General features: G+C 49.9%; 1 protein-coding gene and 1 pseudogene across 1 annotated transcript in view; one reads left to right on the forward strand and one right to left on the reverse strand.

The window, feature by feature from the left end:
* Window positions 1-19,999, forward strand: part of LOC147025681 (voltage-gated potassium channel KCNC1-like) — a 145,918-nt gene that overhangs the window by 88,966 nt on the left and 36,953 nt on the right. The gene's annotated exons all lie outside the window — the stretch shown is intronic.
* On the reverse strand, window positions 5,922-6,062 carry LOC147025682 (signal recognition particle RNA; annotated as a pseudogene).

Here is a 19,999-nt window from a genome sequence, read left to right on the forward strand (position 1 = left end):
CCTTCCCGGAGGGGAATAAGGGAGAGCTAACATCCTGTGTCGAGGCCCAACGAAGCCTCAGAATGGCCTCCTCAGAGTTCGGCGATCTATAACCAAAGTGGGTCCAGCGGCCCACAACGACAGCGAGGGGATGGATGGTGCGGAGGGGTACATCTCCTAATCTACCCTAACCATTTAACTGTTAAACTACCCCGGGGCTTTCAACAAGCGCCTCTCGCTTAAACTATTGGTTCTAACAACCCAGATTCCCGTCGCCTGTGTTGGTGTCCTCACAATTTCGGGCCTCGCCCCCCCAATTTTCTCTCCGTGCCCTCACACGGTCTCCTGGCTGGGACACGTGGCTCCCTTTGGCAGGCACGACCCTCTGCCGATTCTCCCGCTATGGCACCCCCGGGCACTACACTGCCTCCGAGCCTACCAGCTCCCTAACACCGGGGAGTGCCCCCCATGGCACCTCCCCTGAAACGCACACGTGGCAGGCCGGCCTCCCGGGCCCCTTTCCGAGGGTCACCCGTGCCCACAACACTGCCCACGCGGCTAATGGCGCCCCGGGCCCCCGCACCAAGCAGGCGCACCCGTGCCCACTACTCTATCCCGGCCCCCCATGGACCCTTGGCCTACCGCGGCCGACTAGCCTGGTGCCCGGGGTACCCACTCAGCGATACTCACCTTTCGCAGCCACGCTCCCAAGCCCGTCAACAGGGCTCCTGCACCCCTCCAAATGGGTTTCGAGCCTACTTTCCCACCAACAACAAAACGACCTCCATTTTTCAATTTGACTAACCCAGCTAACTCAATCTACACTGACCCCGGGGTCCCTTGGGCGGGAGTCACTCCTCCCCCCAATCACTCATCGCACCATGCATTCCCCATTCACTCCATTCACACAGACCCGCTGGCCTCACTCACTCAACATGCACATGCCTCACAACTCACCAACTCTTCAACACACACACCACTGAACTCTGCCATCCTTCTATCTGCATCCCCTAACTAACTCGTGCTCCCACGTAGTCCCTTAAACTAAAGCACGTTCCTTTTAACACTACGTAGCTAAACTACGTCCCCTCTACACATTCACTGTCTGTCTCTGTCTCCAAATAAATCATTTTATTTCCCAACCTAAATCTGGCTACAATCCCTCTAACTAATCCATTCCACGGACTCCATGAGGACTTACCCCTGCCCCATGAAGTCGGTCTAACTAAGCTAACCCTTCCCCCTAACTAGTTTTCATCCTGTGCCCAGGCCAAGGGGGTCTTCCACCCCTTGCCCAGGAATCCTGTGCACCCGAAAGTGAGGCTTGTTTTTTTTTTTTTTCATGCGCAGCACCTGCGCGGCAACTCAGAGCTCGCGCACTTTGCACCTGCCCGTGACGTCATGCAGCTGCACGTGTTCCTCGTCCCTCCTTGGACGGTACCATCCGGCAGAGATACCCCTCCTGCCGGATTCCAACCCCACGTGCAGCCATGACGTCACCGTGCGCATAAAAAAAACACAAGCCCCACGTCTCGAGGGGTTCCCCACGCGAACACATGTGCTTTGCCCGTTGGAGCTCAACACACACGATCGCGTGGAGAACCCGTCCGGTCCAAATCCGTTTACCTGCCTAAACTTTGTCCGTCCGCGGGATCGGCAAATCCACCGCGTGCGTTTCCGGACCGGGACTTCACTCTCGCAAGCGAGCACGTGGTGGCCTCGTGCGTTGCACAGCACGGACCGCGTGCTCACTGCTGGGTGAACCCGGCACGGTCCCCGAAACAGCTACAGCCGCTACTCGGCTTTCTTTACTCTGTCGCCTTCGTCGTCGCCATTCAACACACGCACCCCTGCGTGTTACGACGCACACAGTCCACTCCATCACATTCACTCCGGGAGACGCGGCTGCGTGCTCCCGCATGCCAACCGACATCTCCCTCACATACCGCTCTCTCACACACACGGTCTCCCTTGCACTCGGCCGTTCACTCACGCGTCCCTCACTACTCACACAAACCATACTATTTACACACGCGGCGGCACTCACCCACGGTGCCTCATCCACACTGGCCGTTTCACTCACACACACGGCCTCTTCCACACACGGTGCCTCATCCACACACCGTCCCTCACTCACACACGCGGGGGCACTCACCCGCGGTGCCTCATCCATACTCCGTGCCTCACTCACACACGCGGGGGCACTCACCCGCGGTGCCTCACTCGCACTCCGTGCCTCATCCACACTGGCCGTTTCATCCACACACGCGGGGGCACTAACCCGCGGTGCCTCACTCACACTGGCCGTTTCACTCACACACCATGTACTCACCTCACACGGTGCCTCATCCACACACGGCGTGCTGGGAAGCACGTACTCCGGCACCATCGCCACCACACCACTCACACACGGGGTCGCTTCCACACACGGGGACGCACTCACACCTTGCACCACACACACAGGGACAACCACACTGGGGATTTGTGTCCCCACAAGGGTCTCCGGGGCCTCTACACCCCCCAAGCTCTCCGTGCACCTGTCCACAGCACTCCTCCTCTCAACCTCGCAAAGCACGACCGAACTCACCTGGTCGTGACTCGCCTCAAGGGGGCATACTCCCTCCCCTCGTTCCTGGAGGAGGCCACCCAGGTGCTCGCACTGGGTCTCTACCCAGTCCGCCAGCTCACCCCCATTATCCTCCACTACCTCTGTGTGTGTGTGCGTCACTTACCCCGTCTTCCTCGTGTAGTCTTTCCTCTATTTTTTCTATCTCCCGTGTCTCTGCCAACTCTTCACCCTTTACCTCCCTTGTCTCAACTATTATTTCCTTTGTCACGGCCTTCATGCCCGCCTGCAGGCTTCGGCCCATGTTCTGCGTCTCACCCCGGAACTTTTTCATTTCTTCCTTCATGTTTGTTTCCATTTTAGTTTTCATGCGTTTTATTTCGTTTGTGAATGTATCCATCTTTTCGTTCATGCCTTTCATTTCGTTTTTCATTTCATTTGTGTTTGCATCCATTTTTTCGATCATTTTCGCATTCATCTTTTCGTTCATTGCCGCCAGCATGGCGCATAGCTGGGCCATGTTGGTTGCACTCAGCTGAGCCGTTTCGGCAAGGGTTGGGGAAGGGTTTTGGTGGAGAGGGGGGGGGGAGGTGTCATACACCGCGGCCGCTGCCGCACCCACCTCGGGCCCTGGGTTCAGTTGGGCGAGTCCGTGTTCCTGCACAATCAACATTTCCTGCTCGGGGATTCCATCCTGAGCCATGGATTCTACATTACTATTACACATACCTAATCCACCCGGCACCCGCTCGCCTTGAGACGCCATCTTGCTTCTCGTGAAGGGTTAATTTGCTCGCTCGTAATTTGGAGGGAATCGGGGGGTCGCTTCTCTCACCCCTGGACCGATTCCCGTGAATTTAGCCGGAGACAGGAGAGCCCGTTTTCCTGTTCTCCGTTACCAGTGCCGTGAGGAGGGCGATGAATTTGTATCGCACGACCTGACACCAGTGTTGCGGTTTTCGCGCCCGCCGGCGTGCGGACGGCCACGTAACTCGAATCGCGGCACGTCGCCCACCGGACCGACAATCCAGTCGTGACCCTCTCGGACTAACGCCGGGAACCAGTCACGGGTGGACCTTTCGGTCTCACCGCGATCGAGCCAATCAGCCCCCCCGTGGGATAGGGTTGCTCGCCAAATTCGACCTACCTAAGTACCCACGTGGAGGGTAGACCGGGCGATCGCACCTCGCCGCAGGTCGACTTCGGACACGGGCCACTTAAGCGACCCGTTCCGTACTATCAGAATAACCGAGCGGTGTTATCGTCGACCTCGACGGTTCGATTAATTATCGGGCGTATTCAGCCCACTACCAACCCTTTACGTGAAGCAAGATGAGGGTTCAATGGGGGAAAAGACGAAGCGAAGCGGGAGAACAGTTCAACAATAAAGCACATTTATTCTCGGCACACGGGAAGCACACAAATACAATTCCACCAAAAGCACACACAAAAAAGAAAACACAATTCCATTTACACAAAAAGCAAATATAAAAGTGAAAACACAGTGCAGAGCTAATACCGACTACCGAGCACACGGCAACACTTATACAATTCTACTTCACAGACGGCGCCGACAACACATACCCAAAACCAAGGAAAAGAAATACCTCAAGAATGAGGCGGGCCTGAGGCCGAGACCGGGTCGGGCCTACCCGTCTGGTGATGAGACGCGGAGCGGCGATGGCCCCGCAACCCGCGGGCCTCGTGGACGGTGTCTGGTAGGGGGTGGGAACGGGGCCCCCTTGGTCGCACTATCTCAGCGCGGGGGGAAACAGGAGGGGGTTGCTGATGCTCGGGGTATAGAGGATCTTTATTATCCCTGGTGTGCGTCTCCACCTCGGCCAGGTCGCGCTGCCGGCCTCCCTCGGGCGTGCAGCTCCCGGCACCGACGCGAGCACCCCCTCGTCTGACTCTCTTCAGCTTCTCCAGCCACTGCAGGCTTCGGGCTCCAGACTTCCACACTCGTCCCCTCCGTTCCGACTCCTCGTTCTCGTTCTCCTTCTCCTTCTCCTTCTCCTTCTCCTTCTCCTTCTCCTTCTCCTTCTCCTTCTCCTTCTCCTTCTCGTTCTCGTTCTCGTTCTCGTTCTCGTTCTCGTTCTCGTTCTCGTTCTCGTTCTCGTTCTTGTTCTCGTTTTCGTTTTTGACGAACACCGTCCTTTTATCCCCCTCGTAACTTCGCCTTTGACCCCCTCCCTTTGACCTTTCACCTCGCTCCCCATTGGCCCGAGAAAAAGTGGGCGTGAAGGCTTTTTGATCCACAAATTTGCATATATCGATCGTTCTGGAGGCGGGGCCAAATCGCCCCTCGCTCACCGATTGGACGGCAAAAAGTGGGCGTGTGTCGTTTTTGATCCGTTTTTGAAGCACAAAATCCGTGATTTTGTACACGCTGTTCAACGTGCGCCCTGCACGAGTCCAACACCGGTACCCACAGCGGGGCAAGAACGGTGGCGATGCTACGGTTGCGAGGTGTGACGTGAAGGTCGTGGCGGTTGTGGTGAAGCGGTGTTGTGGTTGGTGGTTGATGTTGTGGTTGTGGTGATGGCGATTGGTCCAAAATAAAGATAGTAAAAGAAAAACGGCTATCCTGAAGAGTCGCAGCACGTATAAATGACATGTATTCCCACTAGACAACGGGTTTGGGCCTAACTACACATGCACTTACCGAGATACCTCACCTAAGGGACCTGAATGGTGGTTTGCGAATCTGGTAACCACAACAATATATATTTATATATATGTATGTATGTATATATATATATGTATGTATATATATATATGTATGTATATATATGTATGTATATATATGTATGTATGTATATATATGTATGTATGTATATATATATATATGTATGTATATATATATGTATGTATGTATATATATTTATATATATGTATGTATGTATATATATATATGTATGTATATATATATATGTATGTATATATATGTATGTATATATATATATATAGCTTTTCAAAACCCTTCCATTTAGTGGTACTTGGAGAAAATATTATGTCATCATGACCAATCATATCATCTGCTCATGGACCCCACTCATGTCCCTTTTTTCTCAAGACAATGTGCCTGCACTGGCTAATGTGTTCTATGAATTCTCCAGTTATGTAGTTGATTATGTAATCTTCATATATGCATATATATATATATATATATATATATATATATATATATATATATATATATATATATATATATATATATATATATATACATACATGTTGTTGTTCGTCTTTCGGCTGCTCCCGTTAGGGGTCGCCACAGCGAATCATCCGTAATGATCCGCATACTCATTTGGCATAGGTTTTACGCTGGATGCCCTTCCTGACGCAACCCTGGTCGCCTCTTACGACACAGGGATAAGGATTGGGGTTCGCCATGATTCCGGGCTGCCCTACACCCTCTCATAGCGTGGCCCAGCGCAGAGCTCCCGTCCTCAAGCGATCCTCCAACCCAAGCCTCCGAGTAGCCGGATTACAGGCGCACGCCACTACGCCCGGTGTGTGTGTGTGTGTGTGTGTGTGTGTGTGTGTGTGTGTGTGTGTGTGTGTGTGTGTGTGTGTGTGTGTGTGTGTATGTATATGTATATGTATATGTATATATATATATATATATATATATATATATATATATATATATATATATATATATATATATATATATATATATATATATATATATATATATATACATACATACAAACATATATATTGTTGTGGTTGACCAAATTCGCAAACCACCATTCAGGTCCCTTAGGTGAGATATCTCGGTAAGTATATGTGTAGTTAGGCCCAAACCCGTTGTCTAGAGGGAATAAATGTCATTCATGCGTGCTGCGACTCTTCAGGATAGCCGTTTTTCTTTTACTATCTTTATTTTGGACCAACCGCCATTATCACCACCGCCAACCGCGTCTCAACAGTCATCACAACATCAACCACCCACCGCGGCGCCGCTTCATCACAGCAGCCACGACCTTTGCCGTCACACCTCGCAACCGTCGCATTGCCACCGTTCTTGCGCCGCTTGTGGGTACCGGTATTGGACTCGTGCAGGGCGCGCGCCGAACAGGGTGTACAAAACCACGGACTTTCCGCTCCAAAAACGGATCAAAAACGACTCACGCCCACTTTTGTTCCGTCCAATCGGTGAGCGAGGGGCGATTTGGCCCCGCCTCCAGGGCGTTGGAGGGCGGTCGCTATATGCAAATTCATGGATCAAAAAGCATTCACGCCCACTTTTTCTCGGGCCAATGGGGAGCGAGGTGAAAGGTCGAAGGCAGGGGGTCAAAGGCGAAGCCACTGGGCTTATATAAGCGGCTGCATTCGTCAGAAAAGTGTCGTGTGTGCGTTGGAAGGAGTTCGCAGGAAGAAGAGTTCGGAGTTGGAGTCGGAGCGAAGAGGACGGAGCTGTTAGAAGGCAGACGAGAAGGCGAAGGCAGACGAGGGGGTGCTTGCGTCGGTGCCGGGAGCTGCACACCAGGGAGGCCGACGGCGCGACCTGGTCGAGGTGGAGACGCTCGTCGCGGGACCCGAGACAGAGTAAAAATCCTCCTTTCCCCGAGCATCAGCAACCCCCTCCTGTTTCCCCCCGCGCTGAGATAGTGCGACCAAGGGGGCCCCCTTCCCACCCCCTACCAGACACTGTCCGCGAGGCCCGCGGAGTTGAGGCACCACCGCCGCTCCGCGTCTCATCACCAGACGGGTAGGCCCGACACGGTCTCGGCCCCAGGCCCGCCTACCCCCTCATCCTGGAGGGTGGTTCTCTTTTCTTTTGCTTTGGGAATGTGTGTTGTCGGCGCCGTCTGTGAAGTAAAATTGTATAAGTGTTGCCGTGTGCCCGGTAGTCGGTTAGATCTGCATTGTTGCATTTGCTTTTTGTCTTCTTTTTTATGTGCTTTTGGTGGAATTGTATAAGTGTGCTTTCCGTTCATCGCGAACAAATGTGCTTTATGTTGAACTGTTTCCCGCTTCGCTTCGTCATTTCTCTCATTGAATCCTCATCTTGCTTCACGTAAAGGGTTGGTAGTGGGCTGAATACGCCTGATAATTAATCGAACCGTCGAGGCCGACGATAACACCGCTCGGTTATCCCGATAGTACGGAACGGGTCGCTTAAGTGGCCCGTGTCCGAAGTCGACCTGCGGCGAGGTGCGATCGCCCGGTCTACCCTCCGTGTGGGTACTTAGGTAGGTCGAATTTGGCGAGCAACCCTATCCCACGCGGGGGCCGATTGGCTCGATCGCGGTGAGACCGAAAGGTCCACCCGTGACTGGTTCCCGGCGTTAGTCCGAGAGGGTCACGACTGGATTGTCCGTCCGGTGGGCGACGTGCCGCGATTCGAGTTACGTGGCCGTCCGCACGCCGGCGGGCGCGAATCCTTAACACTGGTGTCAGGAGTGGGATACAAATCCATCGCCCTCCTCGCGGCACTGGTATCGGAGAACAGGAAAACGGGCTCTCCTGTCTCCAGCTAAATTCACGGGAATCGGTCCAGGGGTGAGAGAAGCGACCCCCGATTCCCTCCAAATTACGAGCGAGCGAAATTAACCCTTCACGAGAAGCAAGATGGCGTCTCAAGGCGAGCGGGAGCCAGGGGTATTAGAAATGGATGTAGAATGTGTGGGATCCATGGCTCAGGATGAAATCCCCGTGCAGGAAATGTTGGTTGTGCAGGAAAACGAACTCGCCCAACTGAACCCAGAGCCCGAAATAGGTGCGGCAGCGGCCGCGGTGTATGACACCTCCCCTCCCCCTCACCACCAGAACCCTTCCCCGATCCCTGCCGAAACGACTCACCCAAGCGCACCCGACATGGCCCAGCTATTCGCCATGATGACGGCAATGACAAACGAAGTGAAAAACGAAATAAAAGGAATGAACGAAAAGATGGATACAAATACAAATGAAGTGAAAACGACGATGGATGCGAATACACAGCAAACGAACAAGCAAATAAACGGAATGGAAGCAAAAATGAAGGAGGAAATGAAAGAACTACGGGGTGAGACGTAGAACATGGGCCGATGCCTGCAGGCGGGCATGAAGGCCGTGACCAGGGAGCTGGGAATGGCGACTCCACGTGTGGGAGCAAACGAGCTGGAAGGGGGTGCAGCGGATGACAGGACCGCGGTGGAGGCGGGTAAAAAAAATAATTCAGGGGGCGTGTTGGGCGAGGGTCGTGACAGAAGAATCGACGGTGACCAAAAGGGAAAAATTAAATGGGGAGACCAAAACGTGTGAGACGAGACACGAGGTGACGACAACAGAAACTTATAAATGTGCAGAGACACGGGAGATGGGAACGATAGAGGAGAGACTGCACGATGAAGACGGGGTAAGTGACGCGCACACACACACGGAGGTAGTGGAGGATAATGGGGGTGAGCTGGCTGACTGGGTGGAGGCCCGGTGCGAGCACCTGGATGGCCTCCTCCAGGAACGAGGGGAGCGAGTCTGCCCCCTTGAGGTGAGTCACGACCAGGTGAGTTCGGTCATGCTTTGCGAGGTTGAGGGGGCGAGTGCTGCGAACGGGTGCACGGAGAGCTTGGGGGGTATAGAGGCCCCGGAGACCCTTGTGGGGACACGAATCCCCAGTGTGGTTGTCCCTGTGTGTGTGGTGCAAGGTGTGAGTGCGTCCCCGTGTGTGGAAGCGACCCCGTGTGTGAGTGGTGTGGTGGCGATGGTGCCAGAGTACGTGCTTCCCAGCACGCGGAGTGTGGATGAGGCACCGCGGGTGAGTGCCCCCGCGTGTGTGGAAGCGACACCGTGTGTGAGTGAGGCCGTGTGTGTGGATGAACCGGCCAGTGTGGATGAGGCACCGCGGGTGAGTGCCCCCGCGTGTGTGAGTGAGGCACGGAGTGTGGATGAGGCACCGTGGGTGAGTGCCCCCGCATGTGTAAGTAGTATGGTTTGTGTGAGTAGTGAGGCACGCGTGAGTGAACGGCCGTATGCAAGGGAGACCGTGTGTGTGAGAGAGCGGTATGTGAGGGAGATGTCGGTTGGCATGCGGGAGCACGCAGCCGCGTCTCCCGGTGTGAATGTAATTGAATGGAGTGTGAGCGTCGTAACACGCAGGTGTGCGTGGGTCGAATGGCGACGACGGCGACATGTGAGGAAAGAAAGCCGAGTAGCGGCTGTAGCTGTTTCGGGGACCGTGCCGGGTTCACCCAGCAGTGAGCACGAGGTTCGTGCTGTGCAACGCACGAGACCACCACGTGCTCGCTTGCGAGAGTGAAGTCCCGGTCCGGAAACGCACGCGGTGGATTTGCCGATCCCGCGGACGGACAAAGTTTAGGCAGGATTACGGATTTGGACCGGACGGGTTCCGTCCGGTGGGCGACGTGCCGCGATTCGAGTTACGTGGCCGTCCGCACGCCGGCGGGCGCGAATCCGTAACAATATATATATATATATATATATATATATATATATATATATATATATATATATATATATATATATATATATATATATATATATATATATATATATATATATATATGTGTGTGTTGAGACCACGTTGCACCGCTGATTGAGATCGAGCGCTGTCCACACGTATGGTCTTGATAGAGAAGAGCTTTAATTCACACCAAACATGTATACATGGAGAGATTTTGAGAGACACAGAATACCCACAGTAGTCCAGCTCGATCTAACTCTGCTAGCTTGGCACTCTGGCTTGCCTTATATACAATTTGTCCTGCCCCTTGTGGGACCATCTGGTTTCAAGATTGGCCCAGCTCCCATCACTCCTTTCTATTGAGACTTTGTTTCCCAAAGATCAATTTCCTCCAAGGGGTAAAAGCCAGGTGCTGATTTCCTCCCTTTGGGCTCTAAAAGCCATCTGGTTTGGTCATTATCTGGCCAGGGAGCCAGGAAGACGGATTACTTTTTAAGAGCCTTTACCTTCCTTTCCTTATTCCACTCCTTGGATAGTGGAAGCAGCTGTTGTGCTGTGTCAAATGGCACTGATTTACGATCGAGTTTCCTTTGGCTCGAGGCTTGTTTATGACCGAGCTTCCTTGGCTCAAGGTTGATTTACGATCGGGCTTCTCTTGGCTCAAGGTTTTTACAAGGGTAATAAAAGCCAGTTGCTCAGCCATGTCACAAAGAAAGAGACTACATGCTTTGGCTTTTAACTCCGCCAAGAACTGCAGCTGTTAAGAGTGCTCTATAATGAATGCCTTTGGCTCTTTCTTTTACTTTTAATTGTTAAAAAGTAATTCTGCTAACAAATGGCTATTCTCAGCTTGGGAGAGATGCAATCTCTCAACAATCGCTCCTCTTGTTACTTTGGAACATTTGTGCAAAAGAAACAAACAGTTACATAATAAATTTGAGAGATGGAGCATCCATGGACTGGTAGGACGGCAGGCAGGATTCTTTTCTACAGGTGGTCCACTCTTATGGTCAGCTCCAAGTGGCCCATGACGTCACGGAGGCTCCTCCTGCACCTTCTAGCCTTATAGAAAAGCCCCCTCTCTACCCCCCTAACTGGCCCACCAACACCCCACCCCTCTGTAGAACAGTGGATACGTTTCAACAATTATGACTTAGGCATAGGTCCTGAGGAAGCAAAGTTTCCTTCCAAAAGCCGCTCTCACAAAGTTACTTTATGCACAAAAGGATATATATGTATATATTTAACTTACATGGATTCGTTACGAACAACAAGTAAGAATATTTTGGCTAACTATTGTTCTTTACGAACATGTTTGGTTAACTGCAAGCCAGAATACAAAATTCCAGAGTAAAATAAGAAAGTACAAAATTCTTGAGTAAAATAAGGAAGTACAAAATTCCAGAGTAAAATAAGAAAGTACAAAATTCCAGAGTAAAATAAGAAAGTACAAAATTCCAGAGTAAAATAAGAAAGTACAAAATCCCAGAGTATTTACCAACAAGGCAGTGGTTCTATAGTATTTCTTCCCATGTCCTCCATTGGCGCAAGCAATTCGAGGCACTCATCCAATGTGAGATTGGGTCAACAGTCCCATTAAGTTCACAGTATATTTCAGGTTCTATGGGTTGGGGAGAGAAAGAGAAGTGAATTATCGGGGAGGGTAAAGACGGTGGAGGTGCTGGCAGCGGCTCGACCACGGCAATCACAGCAGGCCTTCCCAGGTCCGTCTTCGTTTTTGTTGTCTTCTTTGCTGTGGAGGAACATCGTCTCACGCACTCCCTGATTAGACCTTTAATACAAGTGATGACAACGATCACGGCTATGAAGATCATGAGCCTGATGAACAACCAATGGATTATCCAAGCTCCCCAACTGCCAAATATTCCCATGAACCAAGATCCCATTGACCATCCCTTGTTAAAATTATGATATTTTGCACCTTCGGCCTTTATTTTGTTGGCCAAATTGTCGATTTCTTCTGAATTATCTGGGATGTATGTGCAGCACTCTGCCCCGATGACCGAACAAGTCCATCCCTTTTCTGCCAGCAGCATATCCAGGGCAATACGGTTTTGCATAACGGTTGTCCGTATAGCTACCAGCTCAGCACTTGTTTTGTGGAATCCTTCGCTGGTGGTGTTTGCCAGTTTCTCCAATGATGCTGCCAAATTAATAATTTCCCTTGCACTTTTGCCAGCTCCATAAAAAGGAAATGCAATCATAAAAAACCTCTCAACTTCTGAAATGGCTCTTTTCGATCTGGCCTGTGGCATAAATGGCGATTAGTCAGTGATCCGAATCCGGGGTAGTACAAATCCCAAATAGCACGACCCTGTCCATCCCACCGGTAGCCATGAGTACGCCTTATATCCACACACAAAAAAATATGTACCATTCAGGGGTGCCTGTGGTTCGACGAGGTTATTTTCTTCTATATTTACAGGTATGGTTGTCCCATTTATTTGTCCTTCAATGGTGACCGCCTCATTACCATATCTAGCATAATGTTGGCATGTTGATTCTCCTAAGTAGGGTCCGCTGCCCTGTCTTCTAACGAGGCAAATTAGTCCAATTTGTTTGTGCATTAGTTGAAAATGTGGAGGGTACTTTTCTAATCCTTCCGCCTTCTTCAATCCGTCAAGGTTTGTTATTTTTATTGCTCTCACCGGGCCCTGTATCACGACTCTCTGTTCAATAGTTCTGTACTTAGGGTAATACCAATGCTCAAAGCTCATACAATTGTATCCCCCCTCTTCCCAGTTACTCGTTATTTCCGCTATTCTTTCTTTCACTGATGCTGGTGTCTTCTCTACTTTAGTTAAAATTGGCCTATCTTGCCTACGGACTAAGTACCCACACATGTCCTCCCCCTGGAGTGGAACTGCATACAAGGGTTATCCGTGTTTTGAGGAGTGTGGGAGGTGGGAGCATACCCAACATTCCCTTTTGTTCATTGTCCTAGCGTACTGTAGGGATAGTGCCAAGTAGGTGTTCAGTGGATGGTCGGTCAATTATTTATGTAGGGTTATTCCTCGTCTCTTTCTTTTACCACCCCTTAAGTCTCCCTGATCTAATCCCTTACCCCTTTTCCCATTATTGTAGTTCTCACATTATGTGTGATTCCTTCATCATCACGTTTACAGTCGGCATTGCGAATTACCCATATGCAAACTAGTGCACAAAGAATCGCGGTCGTGGTAAGATAGGTGTTGTTCATGTTGTCCCTGTCTCTGCTGGTATTGCAAGCTTACAATGTGTGGCGTGTATCCAAGCTGTCTTACCTTCGCACTTTACCGCAGTCGGAGTGGTCAGCAGTACCTGAAATGGTCCTTTCCACCGAGGTTCCAAGGCTGTTTTCCTTGTGAAGTGTTTTATCAGTACGTAGTCTCCTGGCTGGAAGGTGTGGTACGGCTCGTCCACTGGTTCGGGTAGGGCCTCTTTTACCCTTGTGTGTATCGTCCTTGCGATCCTGCAGAGCTGTTTACAAAATGTCAGCAAGTTCTCGTCCATCATTGTAATATTCAGATTATCCATGTTTGTGGGGGCAGTCACGGGCAGCCGCATCAGCCTTCCCATTAGTATTTCATGAGGGGATAATCCTGTTTTCCGGTTTACTGTAGATCGCATGCTCATTAGTGCCAAGGGTAATGCATCTGGCCATTTTAACCCCGTTTCCATTATTATTTTTGCCAATTTGTTCTTTAAGATTCCGTTCTGCCGTTCTACAGCACCTGCTGACTGTGGGTGGTAAACACAATGAAATGCTTGTTTAATTCCCAGTGCTTTACATGCTGCCTGTGTCACTTCCCCCGTGAAGTGTCCCCCCTGATCGTGGGACACCTTATAAGGGATGCCAAATTGGCAGAAAAAGTTTTTTAGCAGGTGCTTTACCACGGTAGCGGCATCAGCCTTTGCACATGGGTATGCCTCTACCCACTTGGTGAACATGTCTACCACTACCAAAACATTGCTGAACCCGCATGATGGAGGCATTTTTATGAAATCTATTTGTAGGTGCACGAACGGCACCCAAGGGGCTGGGTGAGCTCCCAGTTCCTGTGTTTTTCCCTCTTTCTGTTGGTTATGCTGTTGACATACCTGGCAGCTTTTACAAACCCCTTCTGCTATTTTCCCAATTCCTGGTGCATACCAGGATTCTTGTACCTGTCTCACAGTCCCCCTCTTGCACACATGTCCATTCAGATGGGCCATGCGTGCAAGCCATGGTAGGATCTCAGTAGGCGCTATGACCTTCCCTTTGTTTGACCATAGTCCATCTTCATTCACTGTTCCTCCTGCAACTTGCCATTTGTTTCGATCATTTAGCGATGCTGCAGTTTGAATTGCAATAATATCTGACAAGCTATACTGATGCAGCTGAATTTGTTCCGTTGGTAGTCGCGCTGGCATTACCGATGGGATAGGCAGACCAGCCGCCTCCTTTGCAGCTTTATTCGCCTTGTCATTTCCTTTGTCTATATCCGTAGTCAGTTTCTGGTGTGCGCGGCATTTGATAACCGCAACTTCCGCTGGTGCCGAAATACTTTTTAACAGCTCAGAAACGAACTCACCATTTTTTATGGGTGTTCCAGCAGAGGTGAGAAACCCTCGCATTTTCCATATCGGACCTTTGTCATGTACTACACCAAAAGCATAATTAGAGTCAGTGTATATATTTACCAAGATATCGGCAGATAATTCACATGCCCTTATAAGGGCACACAACTCCGCCTGCTGGGCAGAAAAATGTGAAGGCAGGCGTATCGCTTCAATAACTTCACTGTCGGTGCACACGGCGTATCCTGCATGCCCCGAGCCGTCTTGGCCTCGATAGGCCGAACCATCGACAAACAAGGTAAGGTCCGGGTGTTCTAAGGGTTGATCCTTTAGATCCGGGCGCACGGTGGATACTTCTTGTATTGCCTCTGTGCAATCGTGAGGATCGCCGTCTTCTTCCGTTGGCAGCAAAGAAGCAGGATTAAGAACATTACATCTCTCAACCTGCAGGTTCGGCTGGTGTAGGAGAGTCGTCTCATACTGCATCAGGCGTGTGTTGGTTAAATGTTGTGTTTGCTTCTGGGTTAATAAAGCCGCAACGCAGTGAGGTACCTTTAGAGTAAGAGGGTGGCCCATTACGATCTCTGCCGTGCGCTTAACTGCGTAGCTGGCTGCGGCCACTGCTTGCAAACAAAGGGGTAGGCCGCGTTCGACTGGGTCCAGCCTTCGGCTGAAATATGCAATTGGTCGCTGGCGGTCACCGTGGGATTGTGTCAGCACAGCCTGCGCAAATCCTTTAGTTTCGTGAGAATAAAGAAAAAATGGCTTCTAATAGTCTGGTAGGCCCAAGGCTGGCGCCGTCGAGAGTGCTGTTTTTAGTTGGGTAAAACATTCCCCCATCTTCTCAGTCCACTCGATTACATTGGGCTGGTTTTTGCCCACGACAACATACAGTTCCTTAGTCAGGATTGCATAATCGATGACCCACTGTCTACAGTAGGTTGCCATACCTAGGAATCACATCATCTTTCTTTGTGCAAGGGCGGGGCACTTCCGCAATTGAAGTTATCCTTCCCTTGTCCAATTCCCTCTTTCCATGTGAAATGTGGTGTCCCAGATACTTAACCCTTTCCTGCACTAATTGCAGCTTGTCCTTATTTACCTTGTGGCCTTTCCTTGCCAATGCCTGTAGCAGCTGCAGCGTATCTGTTTCACACGCTGCTTTGTTTGGGGAGCAAATTAGCAAGTCATCCACATACTGTAGCAGCACTGATTTACCCTCGAGGACAATATCTTCCAAATCTTTATGCAAAGCACGTGAAAACAAAGTGGGACTATCAGAGAACCTCTGTGGCAACACCGTCCATGTATATTGACGGCCCTTGTATGTGAAGGCAAACAAAAACTGCGATTCCTTATCAATGGGTACGGAGAAAAATGCAGAACATAAATCAATGACAGTAAAATGGGTGGAGCTTACAGGTATAGAGGTTATCAACCCCTCTGCACTTGGTACCACGGGGTGGATACTTTGAATCACCTCATTTACTTCCCGTAAGTCCTGGACAAATCTCCACTTATTCTTCTGTGGCTTTTTCACTGGCAGTATAGGCATGTTACATGGACTTGAAACTTCTACAATTATACCTTGTTCCTTCAAGGATTCAATTACTGGTGCTATCCCGGCCTCAGCCTCTTTTCGGAGAGGGTATTGACGCACATTCGGCCAAGGCATTCCAGATTTGAGTTGAACCACTAGGGGCGTTGCCCCAATGATACGGCCCACATCATTGTCATGTCGGGTCCACAGTTCTTGCGGGACTTTTTCTATCAAACCTTCTTTGTTTCCTGTTTCATTTGCCATTTCCATCATCATCTCGTGCTTAGGTGGTAGATTAACCTCCTCCACCAATCCTCGTAACATCTGTTCCTGAAAATCACAAATCCACCCTTCATCATTCGCGAGCTTATGCACTTGCCAATGCAACACTGTTGTCGTGCAAGTCAATACTGCCCCCTGCAGGCGATGAATCATAAAACCCAAATCCTTCGGGTGATACCCCCTTTCCGTAGTTATTGTCACATGCGAGGTCACTCCCGGCGGGTATTTTATCAATTGCCTTTGGGTTTCCGTGAGCTTAACCTCCATTGCAACACCTTCCTTACCAATCATCAAACGGCAAATCAGTAAATCATTGTGTGTTTCCAGATGCGGAGCAATTTTCTCTGCAAATTCAACATCATTTCCATTCACATCATAATAGATTGTACAATGTGGGGGATCATAGTACGTGTGTGTCATTACTTGTGCATTGTCTAGCCACATTTGCATTTCCTTACTTTCGGCTAAGATTGCATTTAAACATATCAAAACATCACTAATCGGTTGTCTTGGCAGCCTCCACCAATAGACAACTGGGTGCTGTGTCATCAAAATCATCATTGCTGAATGTGTTTTATCCCGGGGAATATCGACAAAAACCCCTTTGTTTGTACATGCTATTGTACATCCCAATTTACACAACAAGTCCCTGCCTAACAGATTCACCGATGTAGTGGTTGTGAGAAGGAAAGTGTGTTTTTCCTGCAAAGGTCCACATCTTACTGGTAATTGTGTCGTTGCACTTAATGTCTGTATCTTGCCCCCTAACCCTACTACTTGTACATTAGCATTGGATTTTTCAACCCCTGGCAGCTCTTTGGCTGCAATAGTAGAGTGAGTGGCTCCCTTGTCAACTAAAAAGGAAAGTTTCTTACCTGAGACATCCAGAATGTAGGTCGGCTCTTCTGTTGGTGTTAATGTCAGCATCGCTCCTTGCACCACGAGGCCACCCGCGGTCTGTCAATATGACCTACCATCCTGCGGTTGGTTTGATCCTCCTTCCTGCTGGAACCCCGATCGTCGTATTTGAGGGCAATCCCTTTTCCAATGTCCTGGTTGTCCGCACTGGAAACATACTTGCGGCGCTGTTCGTTGTACCTGCCCTTGGCCTGCTGCAGTTCTTGAGCGGGTCTGTGGTGGCGCTTGTGTCCAATTTTTGTTTCTTCCACTCCCTCTCTTGGGCCGTTCATCCTGTGCTGCTGGTGGTGGTCTTTGCAGAACTCTCCTTAGTCGTCCCCATTGTCTGGCCGCTTCCTCTTCCGAGTCTGTGTCATCTTCCTCCAGTTCCCACTTTCTCCAATCCTTATCATTTCTTTTTTCTACTGCTTTGTCTAACAACACCATCTGCAACACTTCGTCTTTAATTTTTGCCTTTGCGTTCTCCCTTTCTTCCGCTCGGTCCAAACATTGATCAGCCGCTATACAAATCTGACTTGCCTCTTTGCCCTGCCAACCTAACAGTACATACTTTAATTGCTTCCTAATTTGAGGCCTGAGCCCTTCCATTACGAAGTTTGTCAATGTTCGCTGCGGTATGTCTCCCTCAACTTGAAAACCCCCATATTGTAAGAGTGTCTGTATTAATCTATCCATGAATTCAGATGCCCGTTCCCCTTGACGTTGTTTTGTTTCATAAATCTTATCCCAATCTAGTGCTGGCGGTCGCAACGCTGTTTCAATCTCATCATACAGGCGCCGTTGCTTACTTTGCCGATCTGCGTTGGTGCATTCTGCTGGTTCGTCCGCTGTCCACTCAGCACCTTCCCGAGCTTTCTTCCACACATATGGAGACAACACGGCTTGACATAACACCCCAATGTCGTTATGCATGCAGCGGTGTGCCTCAACCCACTGTGATATTAATTCCTTTATTGCTCCTGCATTTCTTCCCTGATCTAACACTCTTTCCTTCATTGATCTTAATTCGCTTTCTTTAAACGGTCGGTACACTGACTGAGCTGGCTGGGGCTGTAATCCTGACACCTCTGGAGTTACCTCTTGAACCGGGAAGGCAGAGGCTGTGGCCATCAACCCCGTACCTTCCAGGTTCGGATACAAACTTGGTGTGTTATTAAAGTATGCAGATGGATTACTTGCATTACTTCCCTGAGCTTCCCGCCCTTGTACCACCATTTCGGAGGCAGGTACAGGGTCGGGAGTAATCTCAATCCCTTGTTGTGGCAATTCTTTAACCTGTGTTTCTAATTCCAACAGTTTCCGCTTTACCAAATTTCTAGCCACTTCACTTACTTGGAGGACCTCTTCCTCCCATAATTTGCAAGCTTCAAGGTCTGGCTTTGGTTCTAACTTATCACTTGTCCATTGTTCTAATCGGCATGACAAGTTATCTATAATTTCTGCTCTTAAGGAACCCCATCTCGGGAATGGATGAGCGTCCTGTTTTGTCCACTTATACCACAATGCCAATTGAGTACATGACTTAATTCCATATTTTTCATACATCATTCCCACCACGGTATTCGTGGGCGGTGCATTTTTATCCGACTTTGGTTTCACAAGCTTATTCCCCATTTCCCTTGGTCCTTCCTAGAGTATTTCTTGGGTCGGGACAGTGTTTCCCACCTGGGGGTGATCTCGGGCTGGGTCGGGCGTCTTTCACCTTTCCACGGACCCTCACACTCCCTGGCACACCTCCCGCACACTCAATCTCTCAACGGAATCTCCCGTTTGGATCCTGTCCCGAGATGTTCTTGGGTTTCCCCTTCCTGGGTTTCCCTCAACCTCACAATGGACCCTTAACCCTCCCAGGGGAACCCCCTTTTGATGTGTAAAAAAGCTCCTTCTCCCCCTTGTTCTTTTAAGATAAGGACAGATCACAAAGAGCAGCGAACTTGTATGCCCTGGTGCGAGAAAAGAGGCAGTTCTTCTTACCTTATCTTTAAGCCGGCCGGCTTCTATCCTCCTTTGTCTCACCAGGGCAGTCTCGCTTTCCTCCTTGGTCCGTCTTATCCTGCCGACTACGCCAAATGTTGAGACCACGTTGCACCGCTGATTGAGATCGAGCGCTGTCCACACGTATGGTCTTGGTAGAGAAGAGCTTTAATTCACACCAAACATGTATACATGGAGAGATATAGAGAGACACAGAATACCCACAGTAGTCCAGCTCAATCTAACTCTGCTAGCTTGGCACTCTGGCTTGCCTTATATACAATTTGTCCTGCCCCTTGTGGGACCATCTGGTTTCAAGATTGGCCCAGCTCCCATCACTGTTTTCTATTGAGACTTTGTTTCCCAAGGATCAATTTCCTCCAAGGGGTAAAAGCCAGGTGCTGATTTCCTCCCTTTGGGCTCTAAAAGCCATCTGGTTTGGTCATTATCCGGCCAGGGAGTCAGGAAGACGGATTACTTTTTAAGAGCCTTTACCTTCCTTTCCTTATTCCACTCCTTGGAAAGTGGAAGCAGCTGTTGTGCTGTGTCAAATGGCACTGATTTACGATCGAGTTTCCTTCGGCTCGAGGCTTGTTTATGACCAAGCTTCCTTGGCTCAAGGTTGATTTACGATCGGGCTTCTCTTGGCTCAAGGTTTTTATAAGGGTAATTAAAGCCAGTTGCTCAGCGGTGTCACAAAGAAAGAGACTACATGCTTTGGCTTTTAACACAGCCAAGAACTGCAGTTGTTAAGAGTGCTCTA

The sequence above is a fragment of the Eptatretus burgeri genome, chromosome 5 (assembly GCF_056783735.1).
Source record: "Eptatretus burgeri isolate ZD-2024b chromosome 5, Ebu_testis_v1, whole genome shotgun sequence".
Lineage (NCBI taxonomy): Eukaryota > Metazoa > Chordata > Myxini > Myxiniformes > Myxinidae > Eptatretus > Eptatretus burgeri.